The sequence below is a fragment of the Hibiscus syriacus genome, unplaced genomic scaffold (assembly GCF_006381635.1).
Source record: "Hibiscus syriacus cultivar Baekdansim isolate YM2019G1 unplaced genomic scaffold, ASM638163v2 tig00110890_pilon, whole genome shotgun sequence".
Taxonomy (NCBI): domain Eukaryota; kingdom Viridiplantae; phylum Streptophyta; class Magnoliopsida; order Malvales; family Malvaceae; genus Hibiscus; species Hibiscus syriacus.
Genome location: NW_024062900.1, coordinates 6,927,732 through 6,942,748, shown reverse-complemented (window position 1 = coordinate 6,942,748; position 15,017 = coordinate 6,927,732). Strand labels below are relative to the sequence as shown.

General features: G+C 34.9%; 1 pseudogene; it reads right to left on the bottom strand.

The window, feature by feature from the left end:
* Positions 1–184: 184 nt before the first annotated feature.
* Positions 185–1,340, bottom strand: LOC120144565 (annotated as a pseudogene).
* Between the last annotated feature and the right edge of the window lie 13,677 nt (positions 1,341–15,017).

Here is a 15,017-nt window from a genome sequence, read left to right as displayed (position 1 = left end):
TGCTAAGAGCAAGAATACTTTCTTTTTAGTGACACGTGTCACCATTTAATAAACTAAGGATCACTTCATAATAAATTTTTATATTATTCAATTCGAGTTAATTGACCAAGCATATTTGATTAATAAAAAATAACAATTTGACCGATTTGAATTAATGTTCCTGGCAGAGAGCTGGTGTGAATCTTCATATATATTCCCTTGAAGCACTTAATCGAACCCTGACTGAACTTTTTCTGATCTATAGTTCATATATGGCCATATAAAATGCATCATAATCAACCGCTGGAGCGTTCCATTTAAAATGTTTTCTCACTTTCATAACATTGTTTTGCAGCCATGACAGCTGTTCAAAGCTTATCCCTTGCAGAATCTTTTTCAACACCGGGATATCCACGTAATGCACCACCACCGAGAAGCTTTTCCAGTAGAGAATATCGGTGAACGGAAGATCGTAGTGATTAGCAAGTATGACCGGCACGCACCCGTAGTGCAGCGCATCGGTCACTCTCGCAGTGTTCACTTCGAAGCCTTTCACGTGTAGGCAGAACTTGCTCCGGAGTTGTTCGTTGTCGTCGTCAGTCTAGAGTCGTCCGAAATGTGCGAATATCTCGGTGTCATTGACCCAGTGTTTCAAAAGAGCTGCACTTACCGGAGAATTCACTTGTCCTGCGAAAAAGGCCAGTTGGTTCCTGCAAGCAGATCCGGGGAAGTACAATTTGAATCAATGATCTAAAACAGGATTGTTACAATTGGATCTAAAGGTTCTCCTTTTCGATGAAACAATTGATTTCGGATCTCGTTCTTTGGGCCAAATTTGAGGTAAAGAGACATCTTTGTGAGGGAAATAGCTTGGCACAAAATGTGGAAAAACACACAAGTTGAATGGCGTTTTCTTTTGCTTCAACAACTTTATCCAAGGCTATTCTGCTGATCGAATGACACCCGACGTAGAAATGATCAGCACCACAAGTCCGGTTCCAGAAAGGGTACCTATGACTGATGTTGAAGATGTAATCTTTGATGAAATCCTGCAGTCCATCAGGGCCAATTCGTGGATCATGTCGCATGTCAGCAATGGAGAAAGGCATATAGAAAAGATCGGCTTGGTTGGGATCCTTTGTGAAGAAATGGCTATTGAAAAGAGCTTTATTGAAGTAAAGTTCACTGGCATAGTGACCTTCGGGATCAAAATCCACAGGAAACAGCACATTTGCAAAGGGATCATCAGGTTTATGGGGATAAACGAATATCTTAAAGCTCTTATTCATTTCTCTAAAATCCTCCAGAAATGTTTCCGTATCATGATAAATCTGAGTGTTATTCATATTGTCTCCTGAAGAAAAAAAGTTCAATCCCAGTTTCAGCATATTTTCAAAAGTGTTAAAAAAACATAACTGCACCATTACTTCCTAAACTACGTACTTTGTATTGAGTTACCTTTTAAAGTATTTTTCGGGATGTTTTATTCTCTAAAATTGAAATTATTATCTCATTTGTCATAACCTATTAACTCCGTAAAAAAAAAGATAAAATATATATTTAGTCACTCAATTACTTCGGCAATTTTATTAAAACAATAAGAGTAAATTACATCTTTAGAATCTCCATCTGTAGCTAACTGGGCAAATAGAATTTAACCGCGCCTTTGGTTTGAGTGATATAAGTTACTTAAGGGATAGAATGTGAGCGAGAGGGTGACTAAATATGTGGTTTGTCAAGTTTAGTGATGATTTTCGAAAATAAATAGTTGAGTGACCAAAATGGAATCGTAAGAATAGTTGAGTGGCTAAATATATAATCTAATTTTTTTTAACGTAATTAATAATTTAAGGCAGATGAAATAACAGGTTTAAGCTTTAAGGAATAAAACGTCCTAAAAGAATAATTTAAGGGTGAGGGATAATTCAGCACAAAATACATAGTTTAGTGATAACGGCGCATTTAAGCAAAAAAAAAAACCGTTTCAAGAAAAATAAGATATTTAAAAGAAAAAAAGCAAAAGAAAAGCTATAGATACCAGTAAAGCCAAAGAGATTTCCAGTGGAAGGGACCATTGAGACTGCTTGGAATAACTGGAAGTTCTGGGAAGATCAAAGAACAAATCTTCAGCAGTATTGTCGATCGAAAACGGGATGGTCTCGTCATTATCAGTGGGAACTTGGATGATGAGATCAAACAGAGTATAATTTGTCGCAGGTTGTAAGAAAGTAGTGGACTGGGGTTTGTTAAGACACTTGAAGTGGTGTAAATGTAAATGAAAACCAGAAAGAAGCTGGTGAGGGCTAAACCTATTGGTAGGAAGAAGAAGAATAGCTTGAAAGTTGGGGGATATTGTTGCTTTGGGACATTGTAAATGATACAGAAGATTTCCCCATTTAACACTTTCACAACCTAATTTTGTTTGCATTCTTACTATGCATTTATAGTTTGTTTTATGTTTCTTGCTTCTCAAGTTTGCATTCACATATAAATAGCTATGGTACAAATGTAAATCAGATATCTTTACACACAAGTTAATTGCTTGACTTGGCTTGAGAAAAAACTCATGAAATTGAACTTGTCTTGACTTGATTACACATATTCTAAGAAATGTAATTATTAAGGGTAAACTACTTTTTTGTCAGTCAATTTATTCATATTTTTGTTTTGGTTACTCAATTTAAAAAAAATTAGTTTCATTTAGAATTGTGCTTGTTTTTGTCATTTGGGTCTTTAACGTCTTTTACATTATTTTTGTTAAATTAATGCAAAAACAAAAACTGGAACTTCCTTCACAAACTCAAATTTATAGACTCCTTTCAATTCATTAATGTTGTAACATTTTCTTCCAAATTCAAATGGAAAAAGATCAAAAAGAGAAGAAAAATATCTTGATTTAATACTGGTCAAACTATCGAGATTGTAAATCAAATCAAGATTAAAATTTCAATGAATTATTGAAGTAAATCAAACTGAGAAGAAATAGGGGAGGAAAGATAATGTTTTTGTACTAGTCGTAAGCAATGATCGACGACAATCGAACGACAATTGAGAAAAGCTCCGATCATTGGAAAGAATAAAGGTTAAAATTTTACTAAAAAAAAGCATCAAAACGCAGTATTTTAGTGTTGACATTGGACACTTAATGTCGAACTATCAAAATGAGCGAAATTCGAAACTTTAATGATGAAATTGATTTTGTAAAATTAAAGAATAAAATAGAAACACAAAAGAAGTTGAATGATTAAAAAAATATTTTACTCAACTAATTAAAGGTCACGAGTTGAAAATAACGAAAAGAAAACACAAATCAAATTAAAAAAAATGTCGAGGATGTACCATTCAAAGAAACATATATATTGTGATCAAGTAGGCTTCTCCTGGCAACATGTTTCGCCAGTGTGACTTTCAGCAATTTTCAAACGAGAAAAGGATAATATAAAACCTGAAGCTTTGGCCATTAAGTTGGCAATTTACATGTTTTGAAATTAAATTTAAAGATTTTGACCTCTGCCTGCAAAACCATATGAAGTTGCAGGTGAAAGAAATGTCAGCATTTTGGATATGCACATGAATGACTATTTAAAAGGAAATTTAAGACAGCCTTGTTCTTTGAAAATATGTTCAATTAGGAAGAGAAATGTTTTTCTTACGTACTACACATAAGGTAGTTTTGTTATACGGTAGTCTAATTTAAGATAAATTTTAATTTAAAATATTATTTTTAACCAACGAAATTATACAAATTTATAATATTTCCGATTGCAACTGAGAAGTTATATCGTGAGGTTTAAGGGTTACAGCCAAAAATATTATAAAATGTTATGAAGATACTATGTCCAAACTAAAAGATTACACCATTTTAGTCATTTTCTAATCTTATATTAACAAGTTATATTTTAGAATTTTCACGCACACAATGCTTTTCCACGTCTTACCAATACTAGTTTGTACCTGCACATCATGTTGGTTATATGATAATGGAAAGTAAAATTTGTTTTTATTTAAATTTTAAATTTTAATTTATTGAAATTCAAATGTTGAGAGTATAATAGAAGTTGAGATCTTTTTAGAGATTTATTATTAATATTTCCTTACATTTTTATCTAAATGCATTCATTTTAAGCTATAAAAAGAGATCATCTTCTTCATTTTCACAATTAAGTTTTTTTCCCGATGGTATTTGATATTTGTATTTCAGTAGTATTTACTCCAGATAAAATATATTTTTTAAAAAAAGAGCAACACTATTCAGAGTTTCACTTCTTTATTTTTGTTGTACGAAATTTAGAAATTTATTTTGGGTTTACAAAATTTGGAAGACTATGTTAACCTTTAGGGGCAACGTCCAATTTAGAGATCATATCAACCCTGACGAAATTGCTATGAGACAGTGACTACACGGTACGGTAAAATTACTTAATTTTTACTTATTCATTTTATTTATTTTTCCAATCAATTCTAATTTTTCATTTTGCAATAAGTTATTTTTCCTAAAATTTAGAAGCAATTTACTTACTTTAAACATATGGCTTTCACAAACAAGTTCATCCCTGAACTATCCAAACTCGAACACTGGACGGAACTAACTACTGTCGTTGGTCACAAAGTACAATGATTTTCTTTAAATAATAAAAAGTTGACAATGTCTTATGTGATACACCAACCATCAACGAAAATAGAAAAGCTCTTGTTGTTCTCCAAGATGATTCATCGAAAGCTAAGTATGATAAGGATAATAAACTAATAAGATGTTATATGCTTAGTCACATGGCAACCAAATTCTTTGACTTGTTTGTTAAAGACAAACCCACCAAATCTGATGTAGACTGAATCTACACTCTTCAATGGAAGTGAGTAGATAGCCTTATTGTTGTCCCGATCTAGGAAGGACAAGTACTGATGTCCTTCAGTTATAAGTATGGCTGCAACAAAGATAAGAAAGAGATGGAATTAGAAATGGAAATAGATATGGATAAGAAAATAATTAATTGAATAAAATAAGAAAGAGTTGGTTGTGGAATTATAATGAAGATGTTGATGGCCTTGATGGAAGATGGTGGTGATGTTGTATCTCAAACACGCCAAAGAAGAAACTATGCTAGAAAGCACAATCCCGATCTTCATAAACTTGCTTGAGGGGTGGTGATAGTGTCTTCAACCCACTAGATATAAAATCTAGGAATTTAGGAATCAAGGTGAAGGAATAATGCCACAAATATAAGAAATATACTTGCTTAATCGATAACGTTCACAAAGAAAATTGAAGAGAGAATTAACTCACAAAGGTTTGTTTATATTATGAAAAGGGATAAGAATAAATAAAGGCAAGCCTCTCAATTTATAGAAAATGAGAGGGCTTGGCCAAATAGTCTCCTAATGATTCGGCTAGATACATGACTCTTATGAAAGTACATAATGCTTTAAAATGAAAGGAGAAGTCCCTTTTCTTGGTGATGGTTCGGCTACCTCTTCAAAGGGGTCATGATGTTTCGGCCATGCATGAATTAACCCCCTTGGCCGAATGGTGGTGTGTTTGTTCATCTTGGCACCAAAGATATCTCCCTTGACTGAATGTTGATGTACTGGTTCATTTTGGCACCCAAGCTCTCATGTGCAAGGCATGTGGATGGTAACCGAATAGGCATGGTGCTTTGTCTCATGTCCCTTCATGATTTAGGCCTCCAATGGATGTAAACTATTCAACAACGTGCACATTGATGAAAGGGCATCTTCATGAACAATATCTTTCATGAAAGGTTACAATTGTTGGAAGGTAACATTTCCTGTTTGAGCTAGTTCTAAAGTAAATAAGCTAGAGGTGAACTGGCCATAGGTGAGTTGTAGCATGATGAACATTGTGGCATCTCCTTTTGAAAAGGTACTTCTTGAGATGGTAACTATTCACGAAAAGGTACGATTTCAAAAAGTTTGACTTAGGACATATTTGAAGTATCCTAAGTGGTGATGATGATGGTGAAGCTCCCCAGCTGAATTGAAGTTATCTTGCAGCTCAAATCTTCAGCTCAATCCAGCTTTGAGCTCACGGGTCTCCAAACAACTTTTCACCAAATGTTCCTTATGCTCTCCTAAATGTCCCCGTGTAACTTTCCTTACTGTTGTTTTCTCCATTTAACTCCAAGATAGCTCCCAAGTTGTGGTCGAATGTACCTACACACATAACATAAAGAATAAGTTAAGTATATGAACTATATCAACGTATAAGATAAAGATGTGCACTATAGTATATAATAATAACTTATGCCTTACATAGTAATGAATAAGTTATTATCATGATAGTTATAGATGTAATATGTATATGAATATAACTATGTTATAGCATGTGAAATAGGCGACATTATGTATAAAGATAGAAAGTTTCTTCCCTTGAAAGGTTGGGATGGCAAAGTTAAACATGATGCTGAATTGGATCACATCATCATGTCCTTCCATCCAATGGATTCAGCAAGTACCTTTATGAAAAGGTTCATGTCTTTTGAAGGAATGCTTTGGAAGTCCATGACCTAAAAGGAAAGAAAACTTTTATAAGTAAAGATTTGATTAAACATAATTATAAATAAGAGGTACTCCCTATTAGATGGATATTTAAAGTTCATGTCTATTGAAGACATTTTGCTTTGAACTTTTATGTTCTTTAGCATCCCAAAAATCATGTTCCTTGGCCCTCCAATAGATATATGTATTGAATCACGAAAGGTTATGAATTTTGAAATGGAGACGTCCTTATAATCCTCATATATCACGCCCTTTGGATGAATAATTGTCTCCATTTTCCTTTCATTAGATGCACCTCTTGGACCTTGAAAGGTCACCTCCTTTAGTCTCCCAAATTGATTAATTGTGTTGCTTGGAACATCCTGCAAATCAAAGAAATTTTCTGCATTTTCAAAGTTAGAAAAATCTTTTTCAATCTTGCATCTTGACAATAAGCATTTTTGCAACAACTACTTAGTTGTATAAACACTTGTTTTTGGACTAGTTTTCTCCTTGCTTGATGTAAATTTTTCTTTCCTCATGGCCTCAACACTTTGCTTCATCTTGATTTGATCAATTTGGACTTGTTTAGGCGTCAAAGGTGTAAGAATAATCTTATTTCCTACATGGTTGAACGAGTATTGATTAGTAAAACATTCATGGATAGTCCTTTTATCATATTGCCATGGCCTTCCAAGAAGCGAATGGCTTGCATGCATAGGAACGACATCACACATAACCTCGTCCTTGTATTTTCCAATTGAAAAAGAAACAATCACCTATTTACTGACATTAAGTTATCCTCGTTCATTGAGCCATTGTAGTTTATAGGGATTTGGATGCTTCAATGTTTTCAATCCCAATTTTTCCACCGTCTATGATCATGAAACATACCTTTTCGTTCACATGGCATCGAGTATGAAAGATGTTTTCCTGTTATGCATTTTACTATACTAATTGAGTACTGAAACTTCTTTTAACCACTAGAGCTTCTCCTTCCACTGTAGCCCTAATTTCTGCTTCTTCATCGACTTCAGTTGGTGCTTCTTCTTCTTATTCATAGTCAGATTCAATGTCATCAGTTCCAAGTAGTAACATGGTGTTTCGATTGGGACATTGTGTAGAAACATGCCCCTCCCAAGACATTTAAAGAACCTAATGTCTCTTGATCGTTCAAGGGTTTTTTTTCCTCGGTTATCCTTGTTGAGTTGTGGATCATTGGATGATTTGTCCTTCTCTTTGCTAGGAGTAGGAGTAGATTTCTTCAAGTTGTTTGGACTCTATCTTGAAGGTGTAGGTATGGCAGTGCGAGAGGTAGATCTTCTCTGTAGTTGCCTTTTATTTTCATCGCCATTTGCACCATTTCATTTATCTCTATGTAATGGTATAACTCCAAGGTGTTGGCAATTTCTGGATTGAGTCCGGCAAGAAATCTAGCCATGGTTGCTTCACAATCCTCTACAATATTGACTCGGATCATTGCCACTTCATCTCCTTATAATAATCCTCCTTGTTTAAGATTCGACGGTTTTTTAAACAAGTCATGATGATAATAAACATGAATGAAATGTTTACGCATGATACTTTTCATTTCAAGCCATGTTGAGATTGGCCTATTTCCATTCCTCCTTATGGTAATAGTAAGTTGATCTCACCATATCAAAGCATAATCTACAAACTCCATGGCTTCCAATCTCACTTTCTTTAGTTCAGAATAGTTGTGGTAACTAAAAACACGTTCCACCTTGCTTTCACATTCAAGATAGGCTTCAGGATCAGTTTTTCCTTGAAATTGAGGAATCTTGATTTTGATGTTACTCATGTTATCATCAAAATTGGCACGTCAAGGTCCTTGTAACATTGCTGGTTCTTCTCCATCATAATTGTCTAGGACATCATCTTCTCGAAGAGGTTGTTGTCTCTGAGGTGTATCATTGTTTTGATCTTGTGGTGGATTTTGACGTTGGTCTAGTTTATCTTGAAGAGCATCAAACTCTTCACGAAACATTCTAATCATTTCTCCAATCAATGTTTGCATTTGTAAGTTTGGTTGACCTGTATTTCCTTTAGGACTTTGAGACATGGTTAGTAAACAAAATAAAATAAACCTTACCAGCACACTCACAAAGTCTCACAAATTTTGCTCCAAAGAAAATATAAGATTACTCCACTCAACACTCGTGTTTACTCTCAGGAATATGAGTTGGCTTTTACAATTCCCATTCTGATCTCGCTCACTCAATAAGCTTTTTCCACTCGATCTCTCTTGCTAAGTCCTTTGAAGAACTTAAGTCCTTTGAAGAACTTACTCAAGATTAGAACAAGTTATTTCTCTTCTTGTGTGCGTCGACTGCAAAATAGGTTAGGGTAGGAAAGAAAAGAAGAAATGGAAAAGTAGAATGAAGGATTCAAAAGGGTAATGAAAAAGAAGGAAAAGGTTGAAGACAAGGAAAGTGAAAGTATAGAAAAGAAGAGGTGACTTACAACTCAAGAAGTAACACTTACTATACCCTTTCACAAGAAACAATAAGGTTGTCTTTGAACTTCATTTCTTTTGATTTGTTGTTGCACACCAATGACTTTTGTTGTCAATCCAACTATGCTCTGATACCACTTGATGTAGGCTGAATTTGAAGACAAGGAAAGTGAAAGTATAGAAAAGAAGAGGTGACTTACAACTCAAGAAGTAACACTTACTATACCCTTTCACAAGAAACAATAAGGTTGTCTTCTCTAGTGTAGATATACCTCCTTGATGTATTTGTAATAGTAGAGCACTTTTCCTTGGCTTTGCTTTTCTTTTTGATTGAAATTATTTTTCTTCGTTTTTGATTTTTTAACTCCTTTTGTTGTTGGAGGAGCTTTTTATTTCCTTTTTGAACTTCATTTCTTTTGATTTTGTTGTTGCACACCAATGACACTTTTGTTGTCAATCCAACTATGCTCTGATACCACTTGATGTAGGCTGAATCTACTCTCTTCAATGGAAGTAAGTAGATAGCCTTATTATTGTCCCGATCTAGGAATGACAAGTACTATGTCCTTTAGTTATAAGTATGGCTGCAACAAAGATAAGAAAGAGATGGAATTAGAAATGGAAATAGATATGGATAAGAAAATAATTAATGGAATAAAATAAGAAAGAGATGGCTGGGAAATTATAATAAAGATGTTCATGGCCTTGATGGAAGATAGTGGTGATATTGTATCTCAAACACGCCAAAGAAAAAACTATGTTAGAGAGCACAATTCCGATCTTCACAAACTTGCTTGAGGGGTGGTGATAGTGTCTTCAACCCACTAGATATAAAATCTAGGAATTTAGGAATCAAGGTGAATGAATGACGCCACAAGTATAAGAAATATACTTGCTTAATCGATAAAGTTGACACAGAACTGTAAAGAGAGAATTAACTCAGAAAGGTTTGTTTATATTATGAAATGAGATAAGAACAAATGAAGGCAAGCCTCTCAATTTATAGAAAATGAGAGGGCTTGGCCGAATAGTCTCCTAATGATTCGACTAGATACATGACTCTTATGAAAGTACATAATCTTTAAAATGAAAGGAGAAGTCCCTTGTCTTGGTGATGGTTTGGCTACCTCTTCAAAGGGGTCATGATGTTTCAACCATGCAAGAATTAACCCCCTCTTGGCTGAATGGTGGTGTGCTTGTTCATCTTAGCGCCAAAGACATCTCCCTTGGCCGAATAATGATGTGCTGGTTCATTTTGGCCCCCAAGCTCTCATGTGCAAGGCATGTGGATGGTGGCCGAATTGGCATGGTGCTTTGTTTCATGTCCCTTCATGATTTAGACCTCCAATGGATGTAAACTCTTCACCAACGTGCACCTTGATGAAAGGGCATCTTCATGAGCAACATCTTTCATGAAAGATCATAATTGTTAGAAGGTAACCTTTCATGTTTGAGCTAGTTATATGGTGAATGGGCATGAGATGAGCTGGCCATAGGTGAGTTCTAGCATGATGAACATTATGGCAGCTGCTTGTGAAAAGGTACCTCTTGAGATGGCAACTATTCGCGAAAAGGTACGATTTCACAAAATTTGACATAGGACATATTTGAAGGGTCCTAAGTGGTGATGATGATGGTGAAGCTCCCCAGCTGAGTTGAAGTTATCTTGTAGCTCAAATCTTAAGCTTAATCCAACTATGAGCTCATGGGTCTCCGGATAACTTTTCACCAAATGTTCCTTATGCTCTCCTAAACGTCCCCATGTAAGTTTACTTGCTGTTGTTTTCTCCATTTAGCTCCAAGATAGCTCTCAAGTTGTGGTCGAATGTACCTACACACATAACATAAATGATAAGTTAAGTATATGAACTATATCAATGTATAAGATAAAACTGTGCACTATGGTATATAATAATAACTTATACCTTACATAGTAATGAATAAGTTATTATCATGATAGCTATAGATGTAATATATGTATATGAATATAACTATGTTATAGCGTATGAAATAGGCAACATTATGTATAAAGATAGAAAGTTTATTCTCTTGAAAGGTTGGTATGGAAAAGTTAAACATGATGTTGAATTGGATCACATCAAAATCCATCTAGAATGCTCTTCAAAAGAAGTACAGAGTGGATGATGCTGAAATCAAGAAGATATGTTAAATAATGGTTAAAGTTCCAAATGATTGACGATAAGCCCATCATGGATAAAAACTTGAAGGGATAAAAATAAGGCTTGTCTTTGACATCTTAGACGAATGGATAAAAATGTACAAGAAAGATATATGTCTTTGGAAGAGTTTATTTTCTACTTAAAAAAAAATAAAAATCATCTTAGAGATAAGCATTTTATTCCTACAAATGAATTCTCTTTTAAGGCTAATCTCATAGAATCTTCCACTGGTGTAAATCATAGTATATTCAAGAATTCTTCCAACTTGAAGAATAAAAGTAACTCCTTACCAAAGAAGACAATTAACTTTAAAAAATTGGGAACAAAACATAAGTTAAACAATCTGGTGAGTTGTTACGTATGTAACACCCTCAATTTTTTATTCTTATCTTTTTTAATTTAAATTTAATTATCTTAAATTTGGGGACAAAACTATGCAATTCTAAATTTGTTTGGTTCAATTTCCTATTTTCCAGGAAATTTAGAGACTTAACCCAAATTTTCCCATCACTTTCAGATACAGAAAAATGGAAAATGAGATTATGAAGGTTTGAACTCGTAAACCTAGAAGCATGGGTGCCCATGCATTAGTGATAACTTCGTAAAAAAACTACTTTTAAGGTCTTTTTCACTTAAGTTATTATTTGTCTAAGGGTCCATATAGGTCATTTTAGATTCCAATAGTTGCATGTAATTGCATTTTTTGCGGTTGTGTTATTTTTACTTTGTTAAAGCGTTATATGATGTGAAATGAATGGATGGTTAGTGATGTGCAGAAAACTAGGAGTATAGGGTAAGCTGAGAAGAATACCGGGACATCACATGTTGTTGAAACAGACTGCAATGCCTTGGCATTTATGGCACAAAGAAAGACAAAGAGATGTTTTCATAAGAGGACAGTTGTCAAAGCATGTGTTTGCTGCTAATAGCTGCCTAAATGGGGTCCACTACTACCTATGGAGATACACTTCATGCCCAAGGAATGAATTTGGGGGTATGATGGGAATTTTGAGTGCAAAATTACCTAAGAATACCCTTAGATATTTTATTTATAAGGACACCTCGCAAGAGAGATAGAATTTCTGGAAAATTCTTAAAGGAAGAAATCCATCATCATCTTCTCCATTAACGCACACAGTAACTTTTTCTTTTCTTCTTCCTCCATTTTTATTGGCATTCCTCCATTGGTAAAGCTCGAGGGAATGGTGTAGCGTCTGAGAGGAGCTCACACTATAGTCGTTCATGGTGGTTTAGGGGAAGTGTCGGTCGTGCACACCTAGTGCTTTATTCTTCAACCCTTGCTCCATTGTTAAAGCTTGAAACTTTATGGTTTGTTCAAACCCCACCATGACCTAAGATATATTTGGTGTGGTTTATTTGATGGATGCTTGAAACTTTATTTTAATAGTTGATGAATGTTTATCTTTTGTTTTTTACTTGTTTTTTTATGTGTGCTTCATCTTCTAAGATTGTAGGAGGCATAAGAGTGTCTATTTCTTAGATGAAGACTAGATGTTCGAGAGAAATCTAGTCACTAATTCTTAAGTGTTCGAGAGAAACTTAGGAAGGATTAACATAAGCAATGTAATATAGTTAGTCACTATAGCCTAATCCCTTAGTACTTGAGATAGACTAAGCTAGGATTTCAACGACTAAGAGGGGTATTGCATCATCAATAGTGTAGGCTGCCATAGTTGAGACTGAGAGGAGATATCGTGGCATTCTATTCTATTAGGTTCTTATGACTAGAGATAGCGAGAACACTTTTAGCAAACTCCGTTGAATAGGTAAAACATTAGAAGACTATATCGCTAGAGAGATAAGTCTTCAGCTCCTTCAGTGAATTCCCACCATTCATTCCCGAAGTAGTTTCCCATGTAAGGATCATCAAGTTATTCCATTTATTTTCTATTTTTACCATTTTGCATTGCCTTGGCATTTTCATCATATTTATCATTATAACTACTCTTTTTCTACGACATTATTCACTCAATCACACTCCCTCACCATCATTGCATTCACTCTCACATTTTCAGTAACCGAAACATCATCAGGGTATATATCATTTGTATACTTAGATAAGTTAGTGCAGTGCTATGGTCGAACTCATAATTTCCACCAATCCATGTGGAGACGATATTCACTCATCACTTTACTACATATTGCGATTGTGTATACTTGGACATCATTTGCGTATAATTTACAGTACTCACAACACGCAACAAGTTTTTGACGTCGTTGCCGGGAATTGGCAATGTGAAGTTAATTAGTTTGCCATAGCATTTTATTTTTTATTTTTGTATAGTTTACTTGCTATTTCACTTTATTCTTTTTCAAGCTTATTTGGTGTATGACCAAAAGACATTCGAACGAGCCATTAAAACCAATTGAACCTGAGATTGAGACGCTTTTTAGGCAAATGAGATGTGTTCAACGTGCTCGAAAAAAATATGTATAAAATTGGGAACCAGGGCATTGGTCAAGAAGAAGGCAATCAAAAATGTTGAGGCATTCCACAGTGATGGGCCTACTCATAGGCCTCATGCTATTCGTGATCATTTGAATCTTATGTTGGATGATTTGAATATTGTAATTGTGGCATCGAAAATTCAAGCAACCCATTTTGAACTCAAACCTGTGATGTTTAATATACTGAATTCATTAGGGAAATTGGGGGCATGCCAACTGAAGATGTTAAGCAGCACATTCGCAACCTTTTGGAGGTTTGTGATTCTTTCCGCCAACAATGAATGAATGAAGATGTGATGAAATTAAACCTATTTCCATACTCTTTTTGTGACCAAGCGAGGGCTTGGTTGAGTGGTGTTCTATCTGGTTCGATAGAATCAATGGCTGATCTTTGTAAAAGTTTTCTATTACGCTATAACCCACTAAACATGAACACTCAGCTAACGAATGAGATAGCATCCTTTAGCCATGGCAATGACGAATCTATGTATCGTAAATAGATGTCGATATGTGCAGTTGATGAAAAATGAAGAGTCGGAGCACAATAGATACTAACGACATTTGGTGAATCAGTTAGTTGAGGAAAACACAAATCTATGTCCACATTCCGATACTAACAAAGTAGTTTGTCTTTCAAACTAATACCTTTTATACATGTATCACAGTATATTTTCGAGGTACGAATTTCATAGCTTGCCTTCAATTTTAATTTTGAACCGTACATCAAGGGTACACGATACAATGGACCAAAAAATCTCCACTCAATTGTTCAATTTTTTGAGAAAACAACAGGTATTTACTCTGATGCCAAATATATATCCTCTTCTGCTTTTAGCTTTTAAAAGCATAATGGAGTTGTAGCTCGATAAAAGTAACCTGAGTTTGCTATTTAACACTATTACATTTCTCTTTACACCAATATCTGGATTTCAGGATTTGATCCCGTTCAATTTGTTGCCTAAAAAGAACCCAATGCATCTGGAGATCACGATAAAATATATAATGTCTTGGAATGAGTTGTCTCCGATGGAGATAGTAAACAGGAGCCCTACTTGGCATTCGCTTTGATGTTTCTCTGTCTAAGAGTATTTTTATTCGTACTCCCAGAAGTACCGTCTCATCTCAAGGCTCTCTGGGTTTCCTACACTCTGCAGTTTAACATGGAAATATTCGGTAAGACGAATCAGTTGCTTATGCGAGCCCTTCACATGGTCGATGTTCGTAGAATTTGGACCAAACTGAGGCTATGCAAGACCCTGAATTTCCAGCAAGGTGAAAGAGTGCCCGTGTTTGGGCTTCTTCGCTAGCATCAGTCTCTTTGGGAGAATCCTCTACGGCTAGATTGTCATCATAATCCTAGGTCGGAGTTCTACGGAAGTGAGATATACCATAGGAGAACAACTCATCCATCAGGCAGT